This window comes from Podarcis cretensis, assembly GCF_951804945.1.
Source record: "Podarcis cretensis genome assembly, chromosome: 4".
NCBI lineage: Eukaryota > Metazoa > Chordata > Lepidosauria > Squamata > Lacertidae > Podarcis > Podarcis cretensis.
In genome coordinates, this window is record NC_137173.1 from 82,668,621 (window position 1) to 82,695,096 (window position 26,476).

The 26,476-nt window shown below is 43.3% G+C and overlaps 1 pseudogene across 1 annotated transcript; it reads right to left on the bottom strand.

Moving 5' to 3' along the window:
• Positions 1 to 1,375: 1,375 nt before the first annotated feature.
• Positions 1,376 to 1,846, bottom strand: LOC307214567 (small ribosomal subunit protein uS19 pseudogene; annotated as a pseudogene). The gene has a single exon. The product of its transcript is annotated as a small ribosomal subunit protein uS19 pseudogene (transcript).
• Between the last annotated feature and the right edge of the window lie 24,630 nt (positions 1,847 to 26,476).

A 26,476-nucleotide genomic window follows, 5' to 3' on the forward strand; every position in this document is an offset into this window, starting at 1 on the left:
ATCATGGGAGTTGTACTTCCAAGTATCTGGATAGTTCCAACTTGGAAAAGACTGCTGTAGACAGAGAGACAAGTTTGACTTCTGTCTCCCTGAAATTTAAAGTTATAGAAAAGCGTGGGGGTTTTTTTTGTAGAAGATTCATGTAATACACAAAATGACCCTTTACATGTCCACTGTCTTGGACTTCAGATACCTGAATGTTCACAATGGCAGAAAGAAGGTCCCCATGTTAATATGAAGACAGTCTTGCTTTTGCCATCTTTCAACAAGGTTGAACGTTTTGATCTCTGACTTATGAGTCCAGCATGAACATACTGATGAGGCTGGAGCCCTACCAGAGGTATAGGGCTATATCAGTAATTATCAAGCTATTAATCCATATTGTGAATTGGAAACTGGAAATGAAAAGAAACAGCTTGCCTGGTTAGAGAGGAGAGTTTCTCTGTGCATTTACAGAGCACATCTTTCATTTATCTTTGGTCTTTTTGAGCCAGCTCTCCCCCTTTTGTGGGTTGAGGTCAGGGGTATCTAAGAGTTTCTCTTCCTACACAACATTTCCCCAAACAGATAGGAAATCTGCCTACAGACTGGGGAAGAGTTGGAATTCACCATGCAGCGTGTCTGTTTTACAGTCTTATACGTGCTGGAAAGCCACACTGAATCATCATAATGTAGATTTTGGGCTGGGGTGTTGTCTAGGGGAAGGCATGTTGTGGTTTTTTGTATCTTTATTTCAGATCGTGTGATTTATGTGGAAATTGGTCAGTTTGGTTTTGTATTTTTAAATGTTTTATTTATTGCTTATGACTACTTTTGCCATGTTGTCATATATTTTTTCATGTTGTAAGCCACCTTGAACATGGTTTGAACTGTGGAAAGGTGGCATGCAAATAAAATTATGTATGTATATATGTAGATGCAATTTATCCCTCAGGATAAAACTGATGACATCTGAAGAGTCATTGTTTCCCTGGTCCATTTCCAGGTTTTATTTATTCACTGCATTTATTTCACTACATTTTTCTCCAAGGAGCTTGAGGTGGTGTACATGGTTCTCTCCTTCCTCAAGTAATCCTCACAACAACTCATCAAAGAGATGCAATAACCCAGTGACCTTCATAGCTGAGTGTAGAATTCAACCCTCGTCTTCCAGGCCCTAGTTGGACATTCTAACCACTACACCAGAGTTTTTCAACCTTTTTGAGTCCACAGATCTCTTGACCAACTACATTCTTTCTGCAGCACCCCTGTGGGGCTCAGGAGCCCAGTTATGTCACCCCTTGCCTGCAGAATTGGCAGCCTGTCCTCTTTTTTCAAACACTCTTTTTTGTTTGTTTGTTTGTTGGGAAACCCTTTTGTTTACATGAGACACAACTCTTTCCAAATCCCCTTACTTCAGAGGAATGAACTGAGAGGAGTGGGTGGCCCCAATTCCAGGTCAGCCATGCTTAATGGGCTTGTAAGTGATGGAGAACTCTCCCAAATAGTGGCCAATCATTTCAGGTTTGATTTCCACCTGGTTGAAGGTCTTCCCATTGTACACACCAACCATGCTGCCCACCATTTCTGGAAGGATAATCATGTTTCACAAGTGGGTCTTGACCACCTCAGGCTTCTCCATGGGCAGGGACTCTTTCGTGGCCTTGCGAAGCCGCTTGAGGAGGGAGTGCTGTTTGCGGCGCAGGCCCGAGTTGAGCTGCCGGCACTGTACAGCTGCATCAGCTGCTCGTAGGACATGTCAAGGAGCTGGTCCAGGCAACACCCCGATAGGTGAACTTCCGGAAAATACTCTTCTTCTGCTCCACTTCCGCCATCTTGGCAGCAGTATCCTCCGGGAAAAGGCCGAGATCCCATGCGGCTTGCCTTTTTCAAACACTCTTGTGGAGTGTTCCCTCAACCTCCTCTCTCCTTGGCAGTCCTCTGGGCAGCTGCCACCCCTGGTCTCTGAGCTCCTCCTCCTGCTGCTAAGAGAGGTGCCTCCTCACATTGCCTCACAGGGGTCTGGGAAGCACCCCCTGGCCAGCCCCAGAGGCACCATTTACCTGGGGAGCTTGTAGCCAGGGCTGCTGCAACAAACAGCTGTGGAAGCCCTGGGGAGGCAGAGACGCAAGAGGGCATCAGAAGAGGGAGGGAAGGACAGAGGGACAGAAGCCAGTGTTGCCCGTAGCACCCCTGAACATCAGTTAAGACACCCCAGGGTGCCATGGCACACTGGTTGAAAACCATTGTACAGCCTCTGGTGAGCATGCTTAGGATTGCAGAATTGGGCATTACATTTGAAGGATGAATATAAACTGGGAGTCACACGATTCTCCAGTGCTATGGGAAGAGTGACAACTTGTTTTCAGAAAAGCCTACCTAGTGGCAGACTCTGGGCTCTCAGATTTCAGTGGCGCCCCTTGCGATGCTAAAATTTGGTGATCCACCTCTTGTGCTCCATTCTACAGCATTGTTGTGATGTTGCCTGCAAAATGGCACCCAATGTGGCTGAACCAGTTGCACCACCCTGAAACCACCTCTGGCCAACCACAACAGGAAGAACTTAACAACAGGGCAGCCATCTTGTGAAATCCAGCAACCATTCACCACCGGAAACAGGAGGCAGAGGCAGTAAATTCTTCAGGAATTGGAAAGGAAAGAAACTGCCTAGGTAGGCGAAACTTTTTGGCATGTTTAGCTGCTATCAGTAGGATGCTATAAGCATTTTTATTACAATATCAAAGGACAGAAATTAGATGAATACATGTAGCGGTTGGAATCTAATTTCAGATGGCTTACTGCAGCTTGCAAAATTAAAACATATTGTAATAATATATGATTTCAGCACTGCACTCCCTCTTATTCTTCAGTTTCTGACAACCTTGGAATGTAAACACACATTTGGCATCATGACTGAGATTTCTCCCACCTGGTGTCTACCTTTTATGTTTATCGGCGCTCCAATAGGAATTGTACATAGACTGACTTGTTGCCAAATTTTAGCATAGTTTACTTTGCCCAGTTCACTCCCAGGTGCAGGCCTGTCTAGTGTCTATTATTTAGAAGATAATATAGAGTACCAAGAAATGACATGCAATCTCTACCAGACCAGGAAGTAATTACTTTTTGACTATGGCCTAATTGAACTGTTCAGTTCTTCTCTGGTTTATTTGATCTGATTTGACCTTCTTACTCTGTGACCATAGAAACAACTCAGGATGTGTGAGGCATCAGCCCATAAAGATTCTCTCTCCTCTCTCTGATTCCTGCAGCAGCTGTCTTGATATGAGATGATTGGATTTTATCCCTTAAAGTTTGTGATCCAGATTTGATTTTGACTTTTCTCCAGTGTCATGCTTTGAACACTTCCTTTCAAGATGGTGGGCAGTTTGTTCAACACACTGCTGCTGTAACAGTGGTCTGTCTTGAAGACAAACACCTGTTTAAACCTCCATTTAGCTGAGTTTATTTATCATTTTCACCCATTATCCAATTGGGTGCTAATCTGACCTCTTCTATACGTATCTCTCTCAGGTAAAAACACCAGAAGAGCTTCAATCAAATATAAGTGACAAAGGAGCCTGTTTGACAAACCAAAAGGGCTTCCTTGATTATAAGTAACACAACATTTAACTCATTTATTGTTCTATTATTTTTGCATATTATTATTTCCTGCTGTGTGAAAATCCCTTTCAGATGACCACAGTGCCTGGAGACAGGCAGTCAGGTCGTGAATCCACAGCAGTGATCAGAGGAAGAAAGATTGCTGGGATGAGTGCAGAAAGGGGTGGAGCACTTTAGAAAGATGAAAATAGGGACGTCCTATTTAATAATAGGATGCGGGTGGCACTGTGGTCTAAACCACAGAGCCTAGGGCTTGCTGGTTGGCTGCTCGGCGATTCAAATCCCCATGATGGGGTGAGCTCCCATTGTTCAGCCCCAGCTCCTGCCCACCTAGCAGTTCAAAAGCACTTCAAAGTGCAAATAGATCAATAGGTACCTTCCCTCCAGCAGGAAGGTAAATGGTATTTCTGTGCGCTGCTGTGGTTCGCCAGAAGCGGCTTAGTCATGCTGGCCACATGACCCAGAAAAAAATGTCTGTGGACAAATGTTGGCTCCCTTGGCCAGTAAAGCAAGATGAGCACCGCAACCCCAGAGTCGTCCGTGACTGGACCTAATGGTCGGGGGTACCTTTACCTTTATTTAATAATAGTCCCATGGACTGCAAGAAGATCAAACCTATCCATTCTTAAGGAAATCAGCCCTGAAAAAACAGATCCTGAAGCTGAGGCTCCAATACTTTGGCCACCTCATTAGAAGAGAAGACTCCCTGGAAAAGACCCTGATGTTGGGAAAGATGGAGGGCACAAGGAGAAGGGGACGACAGAGGACGAGATGGTTGAACAGTGTTCTCGAAGCTACCAGCATGAGTTTGACCAAACTGCGGGAGGCAGTGGAAGACAGGAGTGCCTGGCGTGCTCTGGTCCATGGGGTCACGAAGAGTCGGACATGACTAAACGACTAAACAACAATTTAATAATAATAATAATAATAATAATAATAATAATAATAATAATACCCCACCCATCTGACTGGGTTGCCCCAGCCATTCTGGGCAGCTTCGAACATATACAGCAACATAATAAAACATTAAAAACTTGCCTATACAGGACTCCCTTCAGATGCTCAGGGGGTCAGATAACTCCATACCTTCCAACATTTCTCTGATAAAATAGGGGCATCCTACCGTAACTGCCAACATTTTTCTAATGAAAATAGGGGATGTCCTAAGGAAAAGCAGGAGATTCTGGGACCAAATCAGAAACTGGGATTGCTTATGTAAATTTGGGACTGTCCCTGGGAAATAGGGACACTTGGAGGGCTTGGTTTGATATGTGGAGCCTGGGCATCTGTCCCTGATGGCACCACTGAACCCCCACCCTGCCCCCAAAATGGTTAACTTCCATCCATCCCTGCAGTAGGGTACATCCCTACTCTAAGCATATCATCTCTGCTCTCAGGCTTTCCCTGTCCATCCTGTCAGGTGGTATATTGCACTGTGGCACAGGATAAGGATTAGTGCAGAAAGTCGTACTAAGGGAGAAATCCAGTTCAAATATCTGGAGCAGCACCCAGCCACTGGGTACGGATGGCATTGACTCTGAAAATTGAATTTTAATTTACTGTTTTTAACCATGACATGCATATTGATTTATATTTATAATGAAATTTCACGACACATTCCATGAAACACCAGGCTCCACAAAGACAAGATGTTAATCTATATTTAATACATTTATTGTAAGGTTAAATATGGCATGAAAGACAATAGATATTACCATTGTTCTCCAGTTCAGTGCTTTTAAGAGTGAGAACAGTAGCGTAGATCTAATTTTACAAGGAAATTGCTAAAAGAATGGATGTATTAGAATTGATATAATAAAACAAGGTATTTAAAATTGCATGCTCAGGTGGGTAATAAGTGCTTAAAAATTACGGCTGGCCACTGAAAAAGATGCATTTGCTCAAAAACTACCACTGTTCTTTAATAGCTGATAGCCACTGTATTAGGTTTATTGTGTGATTTTGGTTTTTAGTATTAAGGTGACTTTGGTATGAGCATAATCTGATAGAAAATGATCTAAAAGGATTTTTTTTTTTAGACAGCAAAGTCAATGCATTCTTCTTGGTTTGGTGGGAGATACATAATCCCAGGCAAAGCTATATAGCTATTCTAAACCTCAGTTGGTGGTAACTCATGTCATAAATGCTTGCATCAGAGAATCATGCTTTGAAATAGTTCTTTTCCCCCCTTTGTGCTTGAATATTATCAAACCTGCAGCCAAAGATTTGGCAGGTTGTTCTGAATTGAAATGTGAAATTCAACTGACTCAGAACTTCAAGACGACAAGCAGGCTCATCAGCAGATTATCTCCAGCAGAGTTTAAGGGCAGGGGAGGACTTGATCAATAGGGATAGGCAGGAAATTTGGTTCAGTCCACATTGTAATCAGAACGTACCTAACTTGAATTTCCTGAAATTATATGTGAACCAAAACACAGCTATCTGCCAAAACTCCAAATTTTGTGATGCATTTCACCAGTGAAGAGTATCATACAAAACTGTATATTAAGGGAAAGTATGCCCAAAAAGGACTGTTAGTGAAAATAACATAAATGCAGGGAATGTTGCTTGCAAAAATATGTATATCTGCTGAAACTGCATGTTAAACTGTGTATATTAGGGGGAAATTGCACTGAAATGCCAATTTTTTTGTGTGAAGACATAAAAAAAAAAAAAATTGCAAATAGTTGTGGAATTGTGGAGAACTGAACTTAAAGACCGGAAAAACAAGAAACTGTGGGAAGCCAAAATGGGCAGATTTGTCTATTACTACTGATCAACCGACGATACCAACCGGGATTCTGAAAGGGCCACACAGAAGAATGCTATTGACAAATATACCACAATAGGAGAGTCATTGGCTCAAAACGAAAACAAAAATAAAAATGTGAGATTTAGCCAAGAGCAAAATATTTCCTTTTTTGGAATTCCAGGGCATAACACTTGCTAAGCAGGATTACAGAAAAGTTGTTCGCGTTAAGAAGAAATCTGGATTCAATTCGTTCAGCTAAACTTATCTACGAAAGCCACATTATGCCACCCAGTAGTTCTATTGGTTTAGATGTATTGTGCTTTTATGTGCTGTGATCCACTTTGAAAATTTCTCATGAAGGACGAGTAAAAACACAGCTAGTGTGTTTAAACGGCAACACTTCAATGTGTTCCTAGCAAATGTATTCAGCTCTTTCGAAGCCCACTTTTTATCAGCTCACCAATTTATACTAGTCTTCCTCAACGTGGTGCCCTCTACATATTGTTGGATTACAACTCAGAATAGGCAATACTCTCATGCATCTATAGCTTGACCTGATATAAGGCAGCTATATGTGGAAATGGGACCAGAGATGGCTTCCACCTACCATTCCCAGTGGTCTGCTGTTGGAATTGTTATGATGCACACCCACATACATTCCTATTGATGTCCAGATGATCTGGCAGTGGAAGGTTTATGCTGTCTTCCATAGTTTGAGATGTGAATTCTTGAGAGTGCATTCTCAGCTTTCCCAGAAAGATGCTGTTTCCAAAATTCAGCGCAATGGATGTTCTGAGACTTTGGAGAATTGCTGTATAAGCCTGAATAAAGACTTGGTGTTGTGTGTGTGTGTGTGTGTGTGTGTGCAAAACTTTCCCATGAATGAAAGAGAACTATGCAGGGGGCTGCTGATTCCAGGATGCATGTGTTGAAAATATAACAAAAATAACAGTCTCACTTGTCAGCTAAACTGGAAGTATTGCTTATGGAGGAAATAGAAGCTGGGTTTTTTTCATGGATTGTGTGTGGAAGTATGCTGGAGGAGAACTTTGGTGGGGTGCATGTACAGTAGACTAAATAAATGTGATAGTTTTGTGCAGTGTGTGTGTGCGTGTGCATGTTGACCCATAAGTGATGTCAAGGCATATTGATACTGTTATGAGTTTCAGATTCCCCTGTGTTATGCATTTCTGGGTGCCAGGCACTGAACCCCTGGATTCAGCAAATGTTAAAATATAAGCCAGGTCAGTTTGCTGATGAGTTAATCTCCTGGGAGATGAGCCATTGGGAGAACAAAAGCTAGGTGATGAGCCATTAGGAAAGCCAAAGAGAAGGGGATCTGTGCCAGACGGCAAATGGGAGGGGCCCTTCTCTCAGCTCAGATTCAGTAAGAAGACAAAGTCAGAGTTTGAAGTGAATTTCCCCCTCTGCACATGGTAAAGGCAGCTAGTGGAAGAGTGGGTCAGAGAATGATGGTTGATTTCCATTTGATTCCAAGGCAGTCAGCCTAGACCCTCTTGGGGTGGTAATGCTGTGAACTCCTCCATCATAGACTGAGGTTGTATATATGGGTAAATAAACCATATATCATCCAGACACCACAGTCTCCACTGTGCCTCATTTCCTAAAGGAAACATGAACCCTGGGTAAATGACTGGTGATTCCTGGAATCTTGCACCACTCAGAGATTGGGCTGGTGTGCAACACTACATTCTTCATTTCATAAGTGTGGCTTGCTGAATGTGTTCACTCAAAAACATGCCATGGTCTTTATAAAACTATGCAAATAGTTTTCATTAAAATGTGTGCTCCTTAAAAAGTGCATCTTGTTTGTGGATGTCCTTAAAATATCTTATTTTTGAAATACTCATTTATCAAATTTGAGGTTGACAGACCGTGATCACAAAATACAAATTCAAAAAGTGAGCATCTGTTGTCAGGGAGTTTCTCTAATTTTAAAATCTAAAATATCAAATAATACTACAGCTTTCTCCAAGGGGGAAAAAATCCTGTATATATTTGCGTTTAAGAGTGTGATGACTGGTAAATCTTCTTCGAAGCAAGGGCTTTAACTTGTCACTTCCTAAGCTGTAATATGCATGGATTGTGGAAAAGAAGATTGCAGTTGTAGCCCCTGTGAATTCCCTATGGTAAATAGGGGAAAGGAAAAAAAAACCTACCCTGAAATGGAACAAACTAAACAATGCTTTTGAGGTAGGGGGAGAGATAATCAGAGGGCGAATCAAGCCCATTTTGAGCATCAGATGAGTTTTGGGTTTCCAGAATATAGGCAGTTTGCTTAGGGCAGGGCAGCCTTGAATAACAAGAAAAGTCTGCTGGGAAATGAGGAAAATCAAGCCATGCATCTGATCCATGGAGAACGTGAGGGGCATCAAGTTTGAACAGTTAAAATAGCTGCCTTTATTCATGTGAATACTTGTGTTCTTGCATGCCAAACCATATGGTAGGACCAGCTCTACCATTAGACATGGTCATGCAGTTGCTTCATGTGTCAGATTTTGCTAAGCTGTATACAGTGTGTGTGTGTGTGTACATATATTAAGAAAATTTCAGTTATAGAAAATAAAGTGAAAACAGAGAGGGAGACAGAGGGGAGGGGGAAATGCAATTTGTTTTCAAATCACAACCTGTAAACATCTGCCTCAGGTGCCAATATGTTTGACCCATTCCTGTGATATTGACACGTGTGGGGGGCTTTGCTTAGGGCTTTCCATTCCCTCACATGATTAGAAACACATGAAGAAGATTTGCAGGCTAACCCATCACCCTCTGTTGTATTGCTGTGCCTGGTCCTTGCTGCCCTCCAAGCACCATGAAGGCTTCCCTGATTTCCCTCCTGTGATTCTAATTACATGGGGGAAACTGGATGACCAAACAAGGCTCACATGGGAATGCCAAAATGAATTGTCCTGTCTAGGACTCTCCAATGGCCTAGCGAAAGGGACTTGCAAAGGAGCAATATAAAAATTGCTTCAGGCTTTTGTTATGCTTGTGTGCTGTAGCTTGACTGAACTCCACCACGATCTTGCCAAAAATATCAGCAGGGAAACATCTGGGCTGTGTGTGACACTTGCTTGCATCTCTTTCATCAGACGAATTAGTAGCATTGTTACGCCATGCCTGTGCAAAAATAATAATAATAAAAAATGATGATGTAGAGCACAATGACTGCATATCACTTCCCATTCAAGGCTGAGCAGCCATTAAAGATGTGAATACCAAGCATGATTGGCAAGAGAAAAGCGCTAGAAGTCAAGAGCACAATGTAAGGAAGCAAGTGCATTGAAACTTAAGGTGGGGAATGAGGAATGAGTGTGTGCATAGATTACAACCTATTGATCGCAAGCGCCTTTTATTCCACTCATGACTCACCAGCCAAAGAGAAGAAAAAACTCATTTAACATGAGATTCTTATGCTCTGTTGACAGCTAGACCAAGAGGAATTCCTGTTGTTATATATGAACCAAAAATGAAAGCCAATCTACCTGTTCCACTGCATACATTGTGTTGGGCAAGGGTTTCTATCCAGTGACCCTCAAGAAGTTGCTGAATTGCATGGATTAATGATCCCACAACATATTGAGAGCTACAGTGCTCCACCCTGGTGCAGGGCAAACCCATGTACAAATAAGGAGCATACATTCAATAGGAATCTGTAGCCAATCACATCTCCCCAATAAGTACACACAACTGCAAGCACATCTTCATTGCAACCACATGTTTCAATGTTAGGTGTACACTTGAAGCATCTTGGGTGTACATCACAAAGAATAATGTGTGGCGTGGCTTGCTATCTGCAGTTATTTGGAACAGGCTCTCACTAGCCAGCAAACACAGAAAGCTGGGCTACGCAAAGTTTATTTAAACATTTAACAACCCACTTTTCCATTTAATTAATGTCTACAGCAAATTTAAAAACCAGTGCAAATCAAAAGTCAAATGAAAACATTTCCTATTCCAATATCAATGAAAAAGCAGCAGCAGCAGAAATAAAAATTAAAAATATCCATAAATAAAAGCTCTTCATTGGCTCTGCTGAAAGACCAGCTCCATCAGGTTCCTCCATCAACTCTTATCTGCAGCAACCATTCCATCAGACGGTGCAGGATGGAGAGAGATGGTACCAGAGGGCCTTTTCATCAGCTGTGCTGAAAGACTAGAAACTTTTGGTTTCTCTCCAAACTCTTCCTCTCCTGCTGTTCACTCCCATTCTCTGTAACAAAGAATTACTGCTTGAGCCTGCTTTTTCCCTATTCCCTCCCAATCCCTTTTCCTTTCCCATCTCCTCTTTTAGATTGCAAGTCTGAAGAAAGGGACTGTCTTCTCTCTGACATTTGAAGCTGCTCTGGAGACTTCTCCATCTGAATATGAAACAAAATGCAAACTACAATGACTTATTAAAGGGTCTGATAAATGAAACAATACCTGGTGCTTAAAAGATGTTAAAGAAGATGCTAGGCAAATGTGTGTGTGGCCATGACACAACTGGGGTGCTATGACAATGAAGGCTTTGTCCCTGGTGGGTGTCCACAGATGGGCCTCGGTTGATGGTGTTAACTTACAGGCAGTTTCATACTACAGAATCTGGCCAAAAGTGTGTTTGTGAGAAGTTGCGGAAGATTCCTGCTCTCCTGGACCCTCTCCCCTTTCTCTGTTGGAGAGAAGGTAAAGGTAAAGGACCCCTGGATGGTTACGTCCAGTCAAAGGCAACTATGGGGTTGCGACGCTCATCTCCCTTTCAGGCCTAGGAAGCTAGCATTTGTCCACAGACAGCTTTCAGGGTCATGTGGCCAGCATGACTAACCCGCTTCAGGCGCAACGGGACACTGTGACGGAAACCTATTCATCTACTTGCACTGGTGTGCTTTTAAACTCCTAGGTTGGCAGGAGCCGGGACAGAGCAACGGGAGCTCTGTTGGAGAATCCAGCCCTTAACATACACAGGTCAGAGACCTAGGGCTTTATCGGTCAAAAACAATTGCACCTAGAGTTGCACCCAGAAACAAACTGGAAGCGGTGAAGCCATTTCAGCCCTGTGAGATATAATCAACCTGGCTAGTATTTTCTTAATTGCTTTCAGTTTCGGAATGTTTTCAGCAGACAGGCCCATGTACAATAATCTAACCTGAACATACTGATGTATGGATAATAGAGCGTAAGAAGAGCTCTGTTGGATCCGGCATCCTGTTCTCACAGTGATTAACCAGATACCTGTGGGAAATTTACAAGCAGGACCCAATCACATGAGCGCTCTTGCCTCATGTGGTTTCTAGCAACTAGTATTCAGAAGAATTATTGCCTTCAACTATGGAGGCAGAGCAGAGCTATCAGGACAAGTAGCCATTCATAGCTTCCTCCTCTATGCATTTGTCTAATCTTCTTTTAAAGCAATCCAAGTTGGGGTCATCATTACCTCCTGTGGGAGCAAGTTCCACAGATTAACTGTGCAGTGGGACATGGGTGGTGCTGTGGTCTAAACCACAGAGCCTAGGATTTGCTGATCAGAAGGTCGGTGGTTCAAATCCCCGCAACGGGGTGAGCTCCCGTTGCTCGGTCTCAGCTCCTGCCAACCTAGCAGTTCGAAAGCACGTCAAAGTGCAAGTAGATAGATAGGTACCGCTCTGGCGGGAAGGTAAACGGCGTTTCCGTGTGCTGCTCTGGTTCGCCGGATGTGGCTTAGTCATGCTGGCCACATGACCCGGAAGCTGTATGCTGGCTCCCTCGGCCGGTAAAGCGAGATGAGTGCCGCAACCCCAGTCGGCCATGACTGGACCTAATGGTCAGGGGTCCCTTTACCTTTTTATACAAAGAAGTATGTTCTTTCTTCTGTCCCAAATCTTCCATAACCTTTTCTCTATTCACTTTCTCCATGCTGTGCATGTCTTCAAGCTGTCACGTCTAGTTCCACCCCAGAAAAATGGTCACATTTTCATACCACCCAATATCCCATCCCTTTCTGTGGATCTTTTGGGTCCTCATTTGTTTTTCTTTAAAAGAGAGACAGTGTGAAGTAGAGTATAGAATGTTGGAACTGAGCTGGGAAGAGCCTGGATTTTATTTTTTGGGGTGCAAGTTAGACCTTTAGCTCACACTGTTTCCTGATGAAGTTTACTGCCCCCAGCCCCATTTCTGTTTGTCTAAGGGGCGAAACTTGACAATGTATAGGATCAAACAGATTAAACAGGATCATTCTAGGTGTAGCACCAAGACTGTCTTAAAGGTTGCATAGGATAAGAAAGGCTAATGTGATAAATACCATCTATGGCACTATGATATGTTGGCATTTGCAAAATACTATGTAGATCGAAAATTAAAAAGGGAGTTAATCCTAAAAAACCACAACCCAATATTGGGAAATGTATTTGGTAATATGCAGTAATATGCACAAGGCAAGTCTAGAGACATTGAGACAGTACAAAACCTTTCTTTTTCTTTTTAATCAAGCTTCACAACAGAGTTATCTGAGTGGGGGAAATGTTACATAATAGAATTTATGAATCTTAGTACAACATCTGCATGGCTCATCAGTTAATCATTTGAGCTCACACACTCTTTGGTTTCCCCGTAATGAATTGGGATATGACTGTTTTGTGTGAATACCTATATTTGCATGTGAACTAGGGTATTCATGCATGAACAACAGCATCCACCCACCCACCCACCCACCCTTCTTAAAGGGACCACTTCATTAATGTGTCAGAGAGTCAAACATGATCCCAGGTAAAACCGCACTGCATTGTGCAGCCTTTCTGTATCTCTGTTTGTTGCATGATGCGCCAAAATATGTGTGGGCATTTGGAAGGGAAGACATGGCAGGAAGGCGGGAGGGCTGGAGACTTGCTTTGCTTGGAGTTTGTTGTCCACAGTCCTTCACTCCTGGTTATTGTATCCCCCTGCCCTGCCCACTTTTACTCCAACCAGACATGTTCTGAGACTGATAATAAAGCTGACAAGGGAACAGTATCTGGATGAATGGGCTGTGGGAAGAATTAATGGGCATGGAAAAAATGTAATCACAGTGTGGGTTGTATCCAGCAGTATTCTGCTTGTGTGATGGAACTTCCCTTTCTTCTCCTTTCCCCTGTAGCCCTCCGCACAACCTTACAATTTGCTCCAGAGGGTGGGAGAACCTCCAGAGCAGTTGGGGGGGCATGCGTGAGAAGAGAAGAAGGGGGAAGCCCAGCTAATAAGCCGAACTCCATTTGCACAGAGTTTGGGGTACACCCCTCCTGTTTTTCGGCCCACTGATGACCCTCACAAATGTTCACTCTTGAAGTACCATAAACTAATCCGGAAGATGGTAATTTGGTTTTTCAAGGCTTTGGGCCAAATTTCCCCTTACTTTTTGCACCTGGATGAAGCAGACAAAAATGTGAGACGCTTGCACATGCATTTTAGACCTTGTGCACCTTTAAAATACATGTGTCCGGTGATTGTGCAAGAATCGGGACTCTACTCGCAGGCCTTCCGAAGGGGCAAACACCAACTGTGCACTTCACACTTCGATACAGCCTGTGTTGACACAGCACAGCACTTGGATCAGGCGGTGTTGACCTGTTCCCTATATTCAATATTTCAGCTGTCCTTTCTGACTTCTGACTTTCCCTCCTGGAGGCTTCTACTAGTCTAGGCATGTGGCTGGGAGAGACAGATAACTTCATGACTCCAGTCGTCTTGTGGATTTATCCTGCAGGCCTGACATGGGCAAGGAGGGAGAGGCGGGTGTCACACAGAGGAGTGAGCATGTTAAGAAAATATGAGCAAACGAGACAGGGAAACTTTTGCTGGGAAATGAGCTCATGTGACGTGGCAACAAATTGAGGCTACAATTAGGCAGTGAATCCAGCCAGGTTCCTGCCTTGCTGTCTGTCCCACGGTTACTGGCCAAAAGCACCAGGCATACAATGGTGTTTCAGGTGGCCATGCATACCTTCCTACTCTTATGTTGTAATGTGTGATTTGGGGCGCATGTGTGCGTGCCCAGTTTCTGCATTCCTGGCTCAAAGCTGTTCATTGTGGAGGCAGAGGACCTTTGTCAATCCCTCACTCCCACTGGAGGCTGGTTCATTTGGGCCAATGGGGCACTACTACCCCTGCCTGTCTTCTTACTTATCAATCCATCAGGGGAAGCTCTGCCTGTCATTGGCTCTGGGTTCACCTATTGTTGGGCTCCCTGCCTGCCACCCGGCTAATGAGCAACAGCCACCATTGCTCACTCACTCAACACTAAATAGCATCTGTAAGCTGCTTTCCTGAGGCCTTTCTCCCTACTTTCTCCCTGTTCTCTCACTCATGCCAGGGATATTGTTGTTGTTGTTTAGTCATTTAGTCATGTCTGACTCTTCGTGACCCCATGGACCAGAGCACGCCAGGCACTCCTGTCTTCCACTGCCTCCCGCAGTTTGGTCAAACTCATGCTGGTAGCTTCGAGAACACTGTCCAACCATCTCGTCCTCTGTCGTCCCCTTCTCCTTGTGCCCTCCATCTTTCCCAACATCAGGGTCTTTTCCAGGGAGTCTTCTCTTCTCATGAGGTGGCCAAAGCATTGGAGCCTCAGCTTCAGGATCTGTCCTTCCAGTGAGCACCCAGGGCTGATTTCCTTCAGAATGGATAGGTTTGATCTTCTTGCAGTCCATGGGACTCCCAAGAGTCTCCTCCAGCACCATAATTCAAAAGCATCAATTCTTTGGCGACCAGCCTTCTTTATGGTCCAGCTCTCACTTCCATACGTCACTACTGGGAAAACCATAGCTTTAACTATACAGACCCAGGGATATGCCAACATGCATAGAATGAAGGTTGGAAGTTGTGCCCAGCAGATACCAAGCAAGGGTTGCATCAGAGCCTATTTCACACTTTTTGTCTCTGGGATGAAAGCTATGAATATTGGTAGAGCATGAGGCTCTTAATCTCAGGAGTGTGGGTTTGAACCCCACGTTGGGCAAAATACACTTGCACTTCAGGGGGTTGGACTAGTCTATGATTCCACGTGAGACACTTTGGAAAACACACAGAATGTACAGCCCAGTAGCTACTTAGAAAGCAATTAAGATAATTTAAGTGTTGTATATGAAAACGACCTCATTCTGCTTTCTGGGTCATTGTAAACATACAGAAAAACCAACTTTGGGGCATATTGCATTCCAGCTTCACATGGAAACAGCAAGTAAATGAGAAACCTAAATAAAAGCATTTTTATATTATCTCTCTCTTTTTTTTTGTTGGAAAAAATTAAGATAACAAAAATCCCTAAGCACTAAAGTAATTAAAATCTCCAGGCAGTTTAAAATCAAATAACTCTCACTTAGGCAGGATATTACAAGACTAATTCCTTAGATAGGCAACAACTCCCCATCTCTTCAAGCTATAAATTCTGTATTTTGAGGACTGCATGAACACCATTGATAGAAGTCACTGACTTTGATCCTGCTCCTAAATTCAGGTAAGGGGCTAGGACTTGGCTGGTCAGCCATGGAATGGATAGCACAGGCCCATTGCATTCCTACATGTGTCCTCTGCCTTCTCTGCTTTAATAGACCAGGAATAGAACCCCAGCAAGGTAGAATAGGCTGTGTGCCCACTGTGGTACTCACCAGTGAAACTTGCTTGGTGCCAAAACAAGCATTGAGCGTTTTTTTTGTATGGGGTAAATACTTTCCTCTCCTCTCAGACATCTGATAGTCAGCCTTATTTCATGCATGTAGCAAGTCACAGTTGAAAGACTATCCTTGAGTGGATAGCCAGGGCTGGAAGAAATGGGGCTAGCCCACCAGTGTGACTTAATCTGGAGGCATTATAAACGGGGTTAAACTGTCACCCTCCGGATATTCCTGGTCTACAGTTCCCACCATCTGCTGCCAGTGAGAGTTAGGTTTGAACAACATTGGGAGGGGAACAGGTTTCGCATGTGTTGTGTACCCACACTGTGTTGATCAGAGGACAAGCAATGGTGTGTTGTCATTGCCATGCAGTGCAGATGACACCCTGTAGTATCTTGGGTGTATTGCTCTTTTGTCTGGAAAATCAATTTTTTAAAAAAATCACTGCGCTTTTTTTTTCATATATAAAAAAACAGCTTCTTTTTCTTCTTTTCTAAGTATACAGTCTTCCCAGAAGATGCCCATTCTTCTTTTCATTGTCACTGGGGAACGATTTTGGAATCTCCGGCCACTCCCTCAATCAATCATTTTGGCTTCCTGTGCAAACACAGACATTTTTGCTATTATGCTAAAAATAGGCCATCTAGAGACTGGAAAATCAGTCTGTCTTGCTTTGTCGTTGTCGTCCCCCCCCCCCCTTTTAAAAATACGCTGTTTTTACTTCTGGTAGGCAATAACAGGATATGCTCACCAATAATCCAGCCTCTTATTTGATGATATAAATGGCTCAACCCTCAGCCTTGTAGGGAAGATTTGTTTTTTGAGTAGCAGTTTGTTTCTTTAACTGTTATCAGCTCAGTCCTTAACATCTTATGCCGACTCCCAAATTTCTCTGTTTCCATTTTAACAGCCCCAGAGCATTCTGTGTGGACTTGGTCTAGGGCAATCTGGGGCTGATTCAACCCAATCTGGCTGGATCCTGGATCAACATGGACCACCCAATTCAGTTCAGAATCCAGGATCGGGTTGGATCCAGTACGCAGCTATATTAAGCAGTCCTGTTTCCTGCAACTGACTCCAATGCAGCGATGCCAATCCTACTCAAAGGATTAGAATTATAAAGGGACAACTAGGGCTAGGTGTTTAGCGAGTGCGCTCAGTTACCCAGAAGTTTTTGACGTGATAAATACTCTTGCTTGTTATCATCTTTGCACTTTGTCAACTAAGCTCGACAAAGAAGTCCTCATATGTACGATTTCAAAGCTTGCAAAATTTCAAAGCTAAAATCGGTCTAATAAAAACACCCTCCTCCTCATTTTTGCGTGTCGGCACATTTTAATAATTTCAGGCAAAATGCTTCAAAATGTTTCTTAATCGAATCAATAAAATTGGTTTCCCCGCTGATGCTGACTTTACAATCTTCCATTAAATTGATTGATGCGTTACACCAGGTTGTTGTTCTTGCATTATCGAAAAGTTAATCATGCATGCACCTCTTTCCAAAACTAAATTTAATGAAAAGGGGAAAAAATCCTGAATCTGAAGTAACAAGGTACAATGGAAGCCACAATGACTCCATCACTTAACACTTGTAAATCCTAAGCCTTATCATTCATAGGTAGCACCTCTGGAGAGGTTAGGCCTTACTGTTTAAAGTCCATTGGTTTATACTACATGAACCTGTCTAGTTTATGGTTTGTTATCTTGCATCATCCATCTGAAGTTAGGAAGGTGGTGACCGGAGGTGGCTTTCTTGGTCACCCCATATATGAAATCCCCTCTTGGACTGCCTCCAGCCTTGAATGATCACTGGTATATTGCAGCTGACAATCCTCACCTTATGCTGATGACTGGACCCTTCTTGAGCCACTGCCAGAATATGATACTGGATTACATTAAAGCCCATGGGCGCATCTGAGAATGGGGAATGAGCAGGGCCGGATTTAGGTTTGATGAGGCCCTAAGCTACTGAAGGTACTGGGGCCCTTTATATGTTCAGCTGTCCTTCGTCAACAACAAATCGTCACTTTTTTGTGTTGAATATATGCTATATGGTAATGTATGGACCTAATAGGTATCTAAAGCCATTTGCCCCTGTTGTTGTATGTAGGTTTTATTTTATTTGTTTTTTAATTTTATATTTTGGAAATGTACAGCCAGTTTTTTCCCCTTTAAATTTTTGGGGGGCCCTCAAGAGAGTGGGGCCCTAAGTTGTAGCTTGTTTAGCTTCTTCGTAATCCAGCACTGGAAATGAGTAACAGCATCTCATTTATTGCAAAATAAAATGGCAGGCTGGGGAAGCCCTCACAGTCAAGCTGTAGAGCTCAATGGCAGTTGGTATATATAGGCTAAGCCTGGAAATACTGTAGTGGAAGACTGCCAGATAAAACTTTAGGCTGCCAGCCAACTGGAATAAATTCTGGCTTCCAGCTGGGATTGCATTCCCTGCTGGACCAATGTGTCTCATGCCCTGGTTGCACTCTCAGGCCTGATGTTGCTTCCTATATCTTTTCCTGATATGCACATATAGGTTTCTTCCATGCACAAACCTACCCCTGATATCATGCACTCGAGTAGTCAGGCTTCTCTGTATCTCCTGCACTAAATTATTCACCCTTCCTGAGAGTTGTTTCCTTTTTAAACTACTGCTAAATTAGTATCACAGAAACATTCAGCCTCCTCTGCTCTCTGATCCTATTTACCATTTTACTGCTTGTGTGGAGACCAAATTAAGGACACAAAAATCATATTTGCAGGTGTGATTTAAAAGGGACAAAATTGTTGCTCTTGTACAAAAATGAGTACAAAGGCACCGCAAGGCAAATAAATTGCAATACCCCTGAGGGAAAGCAAAGGAATACATGGCGATGGACCATAATTAACAGTTGTGGAACTGCAAATAGTGAAATCCGTTGCACAAGGAGCTCCCACCATGCTACCTGGAGAATCAAAGTCAATCATGACATTTTCACCAAATGCAAGAGCGGATCAGGCTGACCTGTGTTTCTCAAGCTTCAGACCAAAACGAACTGAGTTTATGCAAGGACACCAGGAGAAAAAACAACAAACAAACGGTCCACGACTGCGACCCCCATCTTTCCTGATGAGTATACCTGGGCAGTGGTGGTCCCCCAGTGCTCTGAGCAACAGGTTCTAGCTACCATTTAAATTCCACACAGGGTCCTGGAGCAAGGCTATGTCAGGGGCATTGAGGGAAATTGAAATTGAAATTGAAATTGTGACTGTAGCCACACACACAACACTGCTCAGGGCAGCAGGTTTTTAAAAACAAGAAGAAAGAGAGGCCAAGTGAGACATCACTGATGTATCCCAAGTTGCCAGTGTTGAAGGCAGAATGTCTCTAAACAACAACAGCAACAACAACAACTGGGGAGACTTCTATTGCACTCAAGTCCTGCTTGCAGGCTCCCCTGCAATTGTCTGGTTGGCCACAGTGAGAACAGGATGCTTCACTAAATGGGACTTTGCTCTAATTCAGTAAGGCTCTTCCTGTCTTATTCAGGAAGTTTGGGGCTCCAGTAGCTGTGCTCTAAGAAAATAACATGAGATCTGGTGGATCAGACACTGGCCCTGGCAAGAGCTATTGATGCCGGAGGCTCCTGGAGCTGCAGAGAGAAAAATCTAAAAGAACTTAGTAGCAACTCTCAAAGAAGTTATTATGAAGTCTCCATTCTTATTATCTTGATTGATATGTAGAAATGGCACAGCAACAGCTGGAGAGTATCCAAGATTTCATATTGTCCCCGGTGACAGGGAAGGCAGCCAGCAAAATTAGACTACATTTTACAGTGAGATGATAGATTAAAGTGTTCTGACCAGTTGAATTTCCAGGCCTTGTGCCTTTTATAACCATCAAGGCATTGGAGCACAGTTGCCCTTTCAGTTCCCTATATGTCAAATCACTTGGGGTCATGGAATATCAGGATAAGCCCTCTCCCCAAGTAAAGGTTCGTTGCTTGGCCCTCACTTAAAAATAAGAACAGAAGCTGTGTGGCTAATTCTGCATGCATGAATCCCACGGAAATCAATAAAATACCCACATGCGCGACTAATAGGATGGTTATCGCATTCTGCAATATATCAGCACTATGAGGGAGTTTATAATGAGCATGTGTCTTGTACCATGAAGGATGTCAGTCTCTGAGATAAAAATAGATCTCTGTCTAATCCTAGTCCAGTCAGAACCACCGAACCCAGCAATAGCTCAGCTGATCTTCGGCTTTCCTCTCTCAAGGCTCCCATGTTGTTGTTGTTGTTTAGTCATTTAGTCGTGTCCGACTCTTCGTGACCCCAAGGACCAGAGCACGCCAGGCACTCCTGTCTTCCACTGCCTCCCGCAGTTTGGTCAGACTCATGTTTGTAGCTTCGAGAACACTGTCCAACCATCTTGTCCTGTCGTCCCCTTCTCCTTGTGCCCTCCATCTTTCCCAGCATCAGGGTCTTTTCCAGGGAGTTTTCTCTTCTCATGAGGTGGCCAAAGTATTGGAGCCTCAGCTTCACAATCTGTCCTTCCAGTGAGCACTCAGGGCTGATTTCCTTAAGAATGGATACGTTTGATCTTCTTGCAGTCCATGGGACTCTCAAGAGTCTCCTCCTGCACCATAATTCAAAAGCATCAATTCTTCGGCGATCAGCCTTCTTTATGGTCCAGCTCTCACTTCCGTATATCACTACTGGGAAAACCATGGCTTTAACTATACGGACCTTTCAAGGCTCCTTTACAGTATTCCAAAAGCCACTTTTAGAACCCTCTGTGGATTGGCTTTCTCACAATATGTCATCCTGCAAGGATATTGATGATAGGTTGGTTTGCTTTATCTGTTTTCTGCTGACTTCCCCAGAGTCCCTGCTGACCCACTGCTCTCGAGTGGGATGCTGGGAGGAGAAGGGTCAGATGTCAGTTGCAATTTCGGAGAGGAGCTGTGGTTGCCACTTCACTGACATGATCTTGTGGCTGGCATATTTTACTTCTAAGATGTGAAAATATGTACAAGAGTTGATTATTCATTAGTGGAAATATGTTACAATGCTTCATATGTTTTTATCCATTTAAGGCGAAGCTTATTTTATGACAAAGAGGGGGAAAACACACCCTTAGTTTCAAGTAATGCATCTTTTTTTTCTTCAAAAAACGAATCAGGTCCAAAAAGATTAAATAAAATATACTTATAAAACTGAAGTTCAAAGTATCTTAATAGGAGGAAATCTCTTGTGTGAAACATTTAGGTAATGACTATCATAAAACAGAAATCTTTTGAGTGCAATTATGTCTTCTAAGTGAATTTCCTTTTCACATCTGAACTGGGAAGAGAAATTTTATTATGCCTGATAGTATATTTATCCCATATAACAGGTTATAATTGCTATTTATCTCTCTACCACATTTTTTGGTTGAAACCTGAGAAACACATAAAGGGGGATCTACAAACCGGTACTTTAACTCCCAGGAAACCTGAGAACTTGTTCAGTACCACAGTTGTCTAAGGCGTCTTTTACCTAGCAGACCAAGGATTCCAGATTCCAGGAAAGCCTTTGCAGATACAACTATCACAGTGCTTGCTCCTTCTGAAATCTAGCTATCTAATAAGAACAGTCTTTATCAGAAAGAGAGAGAGAGAGAGAGAGAGAGAAGATGCTCTGTATCCTGCTTGCTTTCTTAAGTGAAGGAGCAGGTGGCGCTGTGGGTTAAACCACAGAGCCTAGGACTTGCCGATCAGAAGGTCAGCGGTTCGAATCCCTGCGACGGGGTGAGCTCCCATTGCTCAGTCCCTGCTTCTGCCAACCTAGCAGTTCGAAAGCATGTCAAAGTGCAAGTAGATAAATAGGTACCACTCCGGCGGGAAGGTAAACGGCGCTTCCGTGAGCTGCTCTGGTTCAGCAGAAGCAGCTTAGTCATGCTGGCCACATGACCCGGAAGCTGTATGCCGGCTCCCTCGGCCAATAAAGTGAGATGAGCGCCGCAACCCCAGAGTCGGTCACAACTGGACCTAACGGTCAGGGATCCCTTTACCTTTATCTTGTTCACAGGAACAGTTCCTCAGCTGAGCCCCCTTAAGTGGGTCCTTGAATAGATTAGTCTGGTGGAAAAAATAAGTAGGCTGTACTCAGCATGGGAACACATGTTCTGCTTGCAGAAGGTCCTTGGTTCAATCCCTGTCATCCCCACTGCCAGCCAGCCTTGACAGCATGGAGTTAGAGGGACCAATGGTGTGATGTGCCATAAGGCAGCTTCCTAAACACTACAGAAACTACTGCATTCTCAAAATACCAGTGAATCTTCCCCTCTCACCAAATTCTCAGAAAGCACACCCGAGAACCTCCTGACCCACAGCAGAGTACAATGAAACAGAGGCGAGCGAGCGGACTGTATCACTATGCTAATATTTATCTCCTGGCGGCCTGAGCACTGCAATTTTATTTTATTTTTACACCCCTTATCGGCATTTACAGTCTGATTCCTCACTTACTATAATACCACTGCAGGGAGCTATTAATCAGATGCTAATTCCCAGTGCAGGTATTACTCATTCCAGGATTCAAATGTGAGTACAAGCATCGGCACTAACCTTAGATAGATCCAGCTCCCAAAATGCCATTTTTCTTCTTCTATTGCTGCAGAACTGGTACACTCCAAAGGTACTTTCCACCCAGGCTGTACTCAGGGGCTGGCCTGTTTAGTTTCAGCCAAACTGTGTCCTGTACATGATCCTGAGTTAGACAGTAGCAGCAGACCAGTTCAGCTATGAAGTTATACCTGTAGGATTGTGAAAGGAGTATAGATGTTGCTGCCAAAATTTGCATTATGTGATACCATTTACAGGAAGCTGCCTTGTGCTGAGTCAGACCCTCCAATGAAAATAGGGACTAATAATAATAATAATAATAATAATAATAATAATTTTATGATGTATGCCCCATATCCATCTGACTGGGTTTCTGAGGCCACTCTGAGCAACTTCCAACATATATAAAAACATAATAAAATATTAAACATTAAAAAAACCTTCCCTATACAGAGCCGCCTGTATAGGTTGTAAAGTTACTTATCTCCTTGCAGGGGGGGGGGTCGCATAACTCCATACCCTCCAATATTTCTATGATGAAAATATGGACATCCTAAGGAAAAGTGGGACATTCTCAGAAACAGGACGGCTTCTGTAAATCCGGGACTGTCCCTGGAAAATAGGAACACTTGGAGGGTCTGCATACTCCTCGTTTTTAATGCAGCTGGTTGAGAAGGATGCAAGCATGAATAAATCACCACTTTCCTCTTCAAAGCAACAACACAGTAGCAGGAGCCTGAGCCTTTCCAGGTCACTATTTGTAAGCTGTTGTTTGTTAAGATGGGAACGGTTTGGTGTCAGCGTTGCTTGTGCTGTTCACTTGTGTTCCTTTGGTGGTGAGAGAGGTTGGGGTTGGCCTAAGGTGTGGTTGTTTGTGATTGGCTGTGGTGACCTTTGTTTTCGTGTGTGAGTGGGGTGGGTGGGTGTTTTGGATCAGGTTAGCCATATTGATTTGTATGCTGTTGGTGGATTATTGTCATTGTCTTGTTGGGCTGTGTATGTGATAAAGGGGAGCCATACCGGGGTAAAGGCGTCCTTTTTTCTTCTTTTTTTTCTCCCCCTAATGTCTCAACAAATGAAATGGATTTGTAAAAACGTTACATGGAAAAAATATGAGAGACATTACACTTACTTCTGTAAAACAAGAAAAGCTTTAATAAAAAAAATAAAAAATAAAAGATGGGAACGGTGGCAATTTACACACTAAGAGTTAATGCAGTGTCTGTGTCTTGCTGTCCTTGTATCTCCATACCCGAGGATCGACTTTAAGGTGAGAAACTTCCCTTTTCTCATGTAGTGGTAACAGGTCATTGGTATAACTTCATCTCACCTTTTATGTGAGCCGGGTGGCTCCCATGCGGCAAGCACTGTGTTTCCCAATGGTTTCCCTCTTTTAAGGCTTGGCCGATGTTTGAGCTGGCACTTGTTTGGAATCCACATTTTCTCCATTTCAACTTGACCTCATTAGTCCACACATGCACACGCACATTTGCAGATGCTTACCCCATCTCTACCAGCAGGCATTCCCTTTTCTCTTTGTCCACACCTTCCAATTTGTTTGGTGGAATGTGTTAATTTTGCACAAATGGGTTATGTGCACAGGAATCAGCTGAGCAGTGTGTGCACATTAAAAAAAGGGAAAAAGTCTGGAATTGCAGTTGCAACCTTCTGGGAATTCCCAATCCAATGCAAGCTTTAGATGCCCACACTTTATATTCATCTCTAAAAGGACAGGCATTTCCCTTTCCAAGACAGGAAGGTGGCTGTGGGAGAAAGCAATACAGTTATAAATAGTAAAATAAATAGAAAAAAATGACGTATGAAGATCTGGATAAATCATGGTGTTCTGCTGTTACACAAAGCTGGTTGATTTTTTAAAATTAAAATAAAACACATGGCTGTGAAACTGACTAGAAATAGGTGCTACCTCTGCTGGAACAGAATTGGTGTTGGGTCTGAGACCCCAGAAAGAAAGAAAGAAAGAAAGAAAGAGAAAGAAAGAAAGAAGGCAATGTGCTACCAGATTAACCCTCAATCTGTTGTTGGTGGCATCTGTCTGTCTTGCGAGGCAATGGAGTGCACGTCTGGGGGTGAAGTCAGAAAGTTGCATTAGCAGCACTGAAATGACCTCCTGGGAGTGCAAGCCTGCAGAGGTAAGAGCAAACCGCTGTGTGTGCAGCACTGAAGTAACATCTCCGGGACACAAGCCTGTATGGAGGTCCTGGGTTGACCAGACGACCAGATATGCTGATGTGGTCCAAAGGAAAGCAGAGCAAGACGTTTGGCACCAGCTTGGCTGCAGGAGTTGCTGAAAGGAGGCGTACAAGACGCCATCCAACCGAAATAAGGGAGATACAAATTTGCATGGGGGGAAATCAGCAGATTAGGAGTTGTTTGAGGATGATGAAATTAAATGAGAACACAAAGAGTTTCAAATACACATGGAACTCAGGTGTGGACAAACCCTTATAATGATTTGTAAACTTGCTAAGAATATACAGTGACATTTCTTATGCTCTATAACGGAAGGGATTAAAGCAAACCAAAATAGCTCCCCCTTCCTCAGAACCATTGCCAGTTAAAAGCAGGCCTCTTCATCTGTCTTTATCGACCTCTCAGCCAACACCCTACTTCTCTGACTATGTTTGCTGTTCCTCTCATTTTCTCTTGCACTGTGCACTGAAATACGGCTTCTCTACAAGACCTATTAGCAGTAGCAACTGCTAAGGTAGTTATCTCAAGTGCCAACTGAAAACAGGCCTCTCTCATTGTACTGGTTGATAATAACAAACAGTACCCAAGGACTGGTGAAGACTCATCAGGGCTGGGAGAAGGAAAGACCTAATTACAGGCAAGCTGGGTAAACCATCACAAGACCGTTCTCAGCTTTCTGTTCATCCTACCTCATTTTGTATGTGCTTGTTTTTAACTTGCCATCATTAAGGCCAGTGCTTTTATTTCCTTTGGTAAAAAATGAGGTCCCGGTACTCATATATTGATGAAACATACTTGATCATAAGAAATATGAAGTCAGTGTAATTCTCTGATTCCTAGGCTATAAGGGAAATAGATGCTATTGTCAATGTAAGGAATCAGGAGATTTTTAACATTGGGAGTTCAAGGGTGCTTACTCCCAGGTAACTGAGTACAGAATGGCAGTTTAAATCCCATTTAAATTAATGGGGCCTTAAAACTGCAGAACTGGAGCTGGATCTTGTCCCATGTTTCTAGCCTTCATCTCTCCCATTTTAGCCCTCCAGGCAATCCTACACGGCGCCCATATCACACTGTCGTTATGGGATTATGTGGACATTTGGCAGTAAGACCCGAAGAGAGAGCACTGGCTTCTAAATACAGTGTGGTGCTGGCCCAAGGCATGTTTGCTGCTTCTTTTTTGCTATCAAAATTTTGTGAAAGGCAAAAAAGCAGATGTAGATCAAAGCTGCGTATTATGAATGCAATGGAACTGAAGGGAAACAATTCTAGACAGCATGTTTCTTCTGTACCCAAATGCTAGATAACACTTACCATTCCAGTTTGCAGAAAGACATCAGAACATATGCCTGAGGTTTCCTTGGGACTAAGGAGCAGGCAGCCAATTTTAAAATGACCAGCAGGTCACACCAACAGTGCTGGCACCAGAAAAAAATAAATTGGAGGGGGGGGAACAGAAGGGGCAAAGTATATTTCTAGGTGAGTGAATTGTATCCCACATGATAAGAACCCTGAAATAAAAGTAACAGCGTATGTTAATGACAGGAGTTCAACAACTATTGGGGTGGACGAGTAGGGGGGACAGGCTCCTCGCAGAGAGGGGGGCACCTGCCCCTCCCCACCCCCCCTTCTGGCACTACTGATACATACCAAAGAAGAACGCCTGCTCTTTCACAGACCCTCCAAGTGTCCCCATTTTCCAA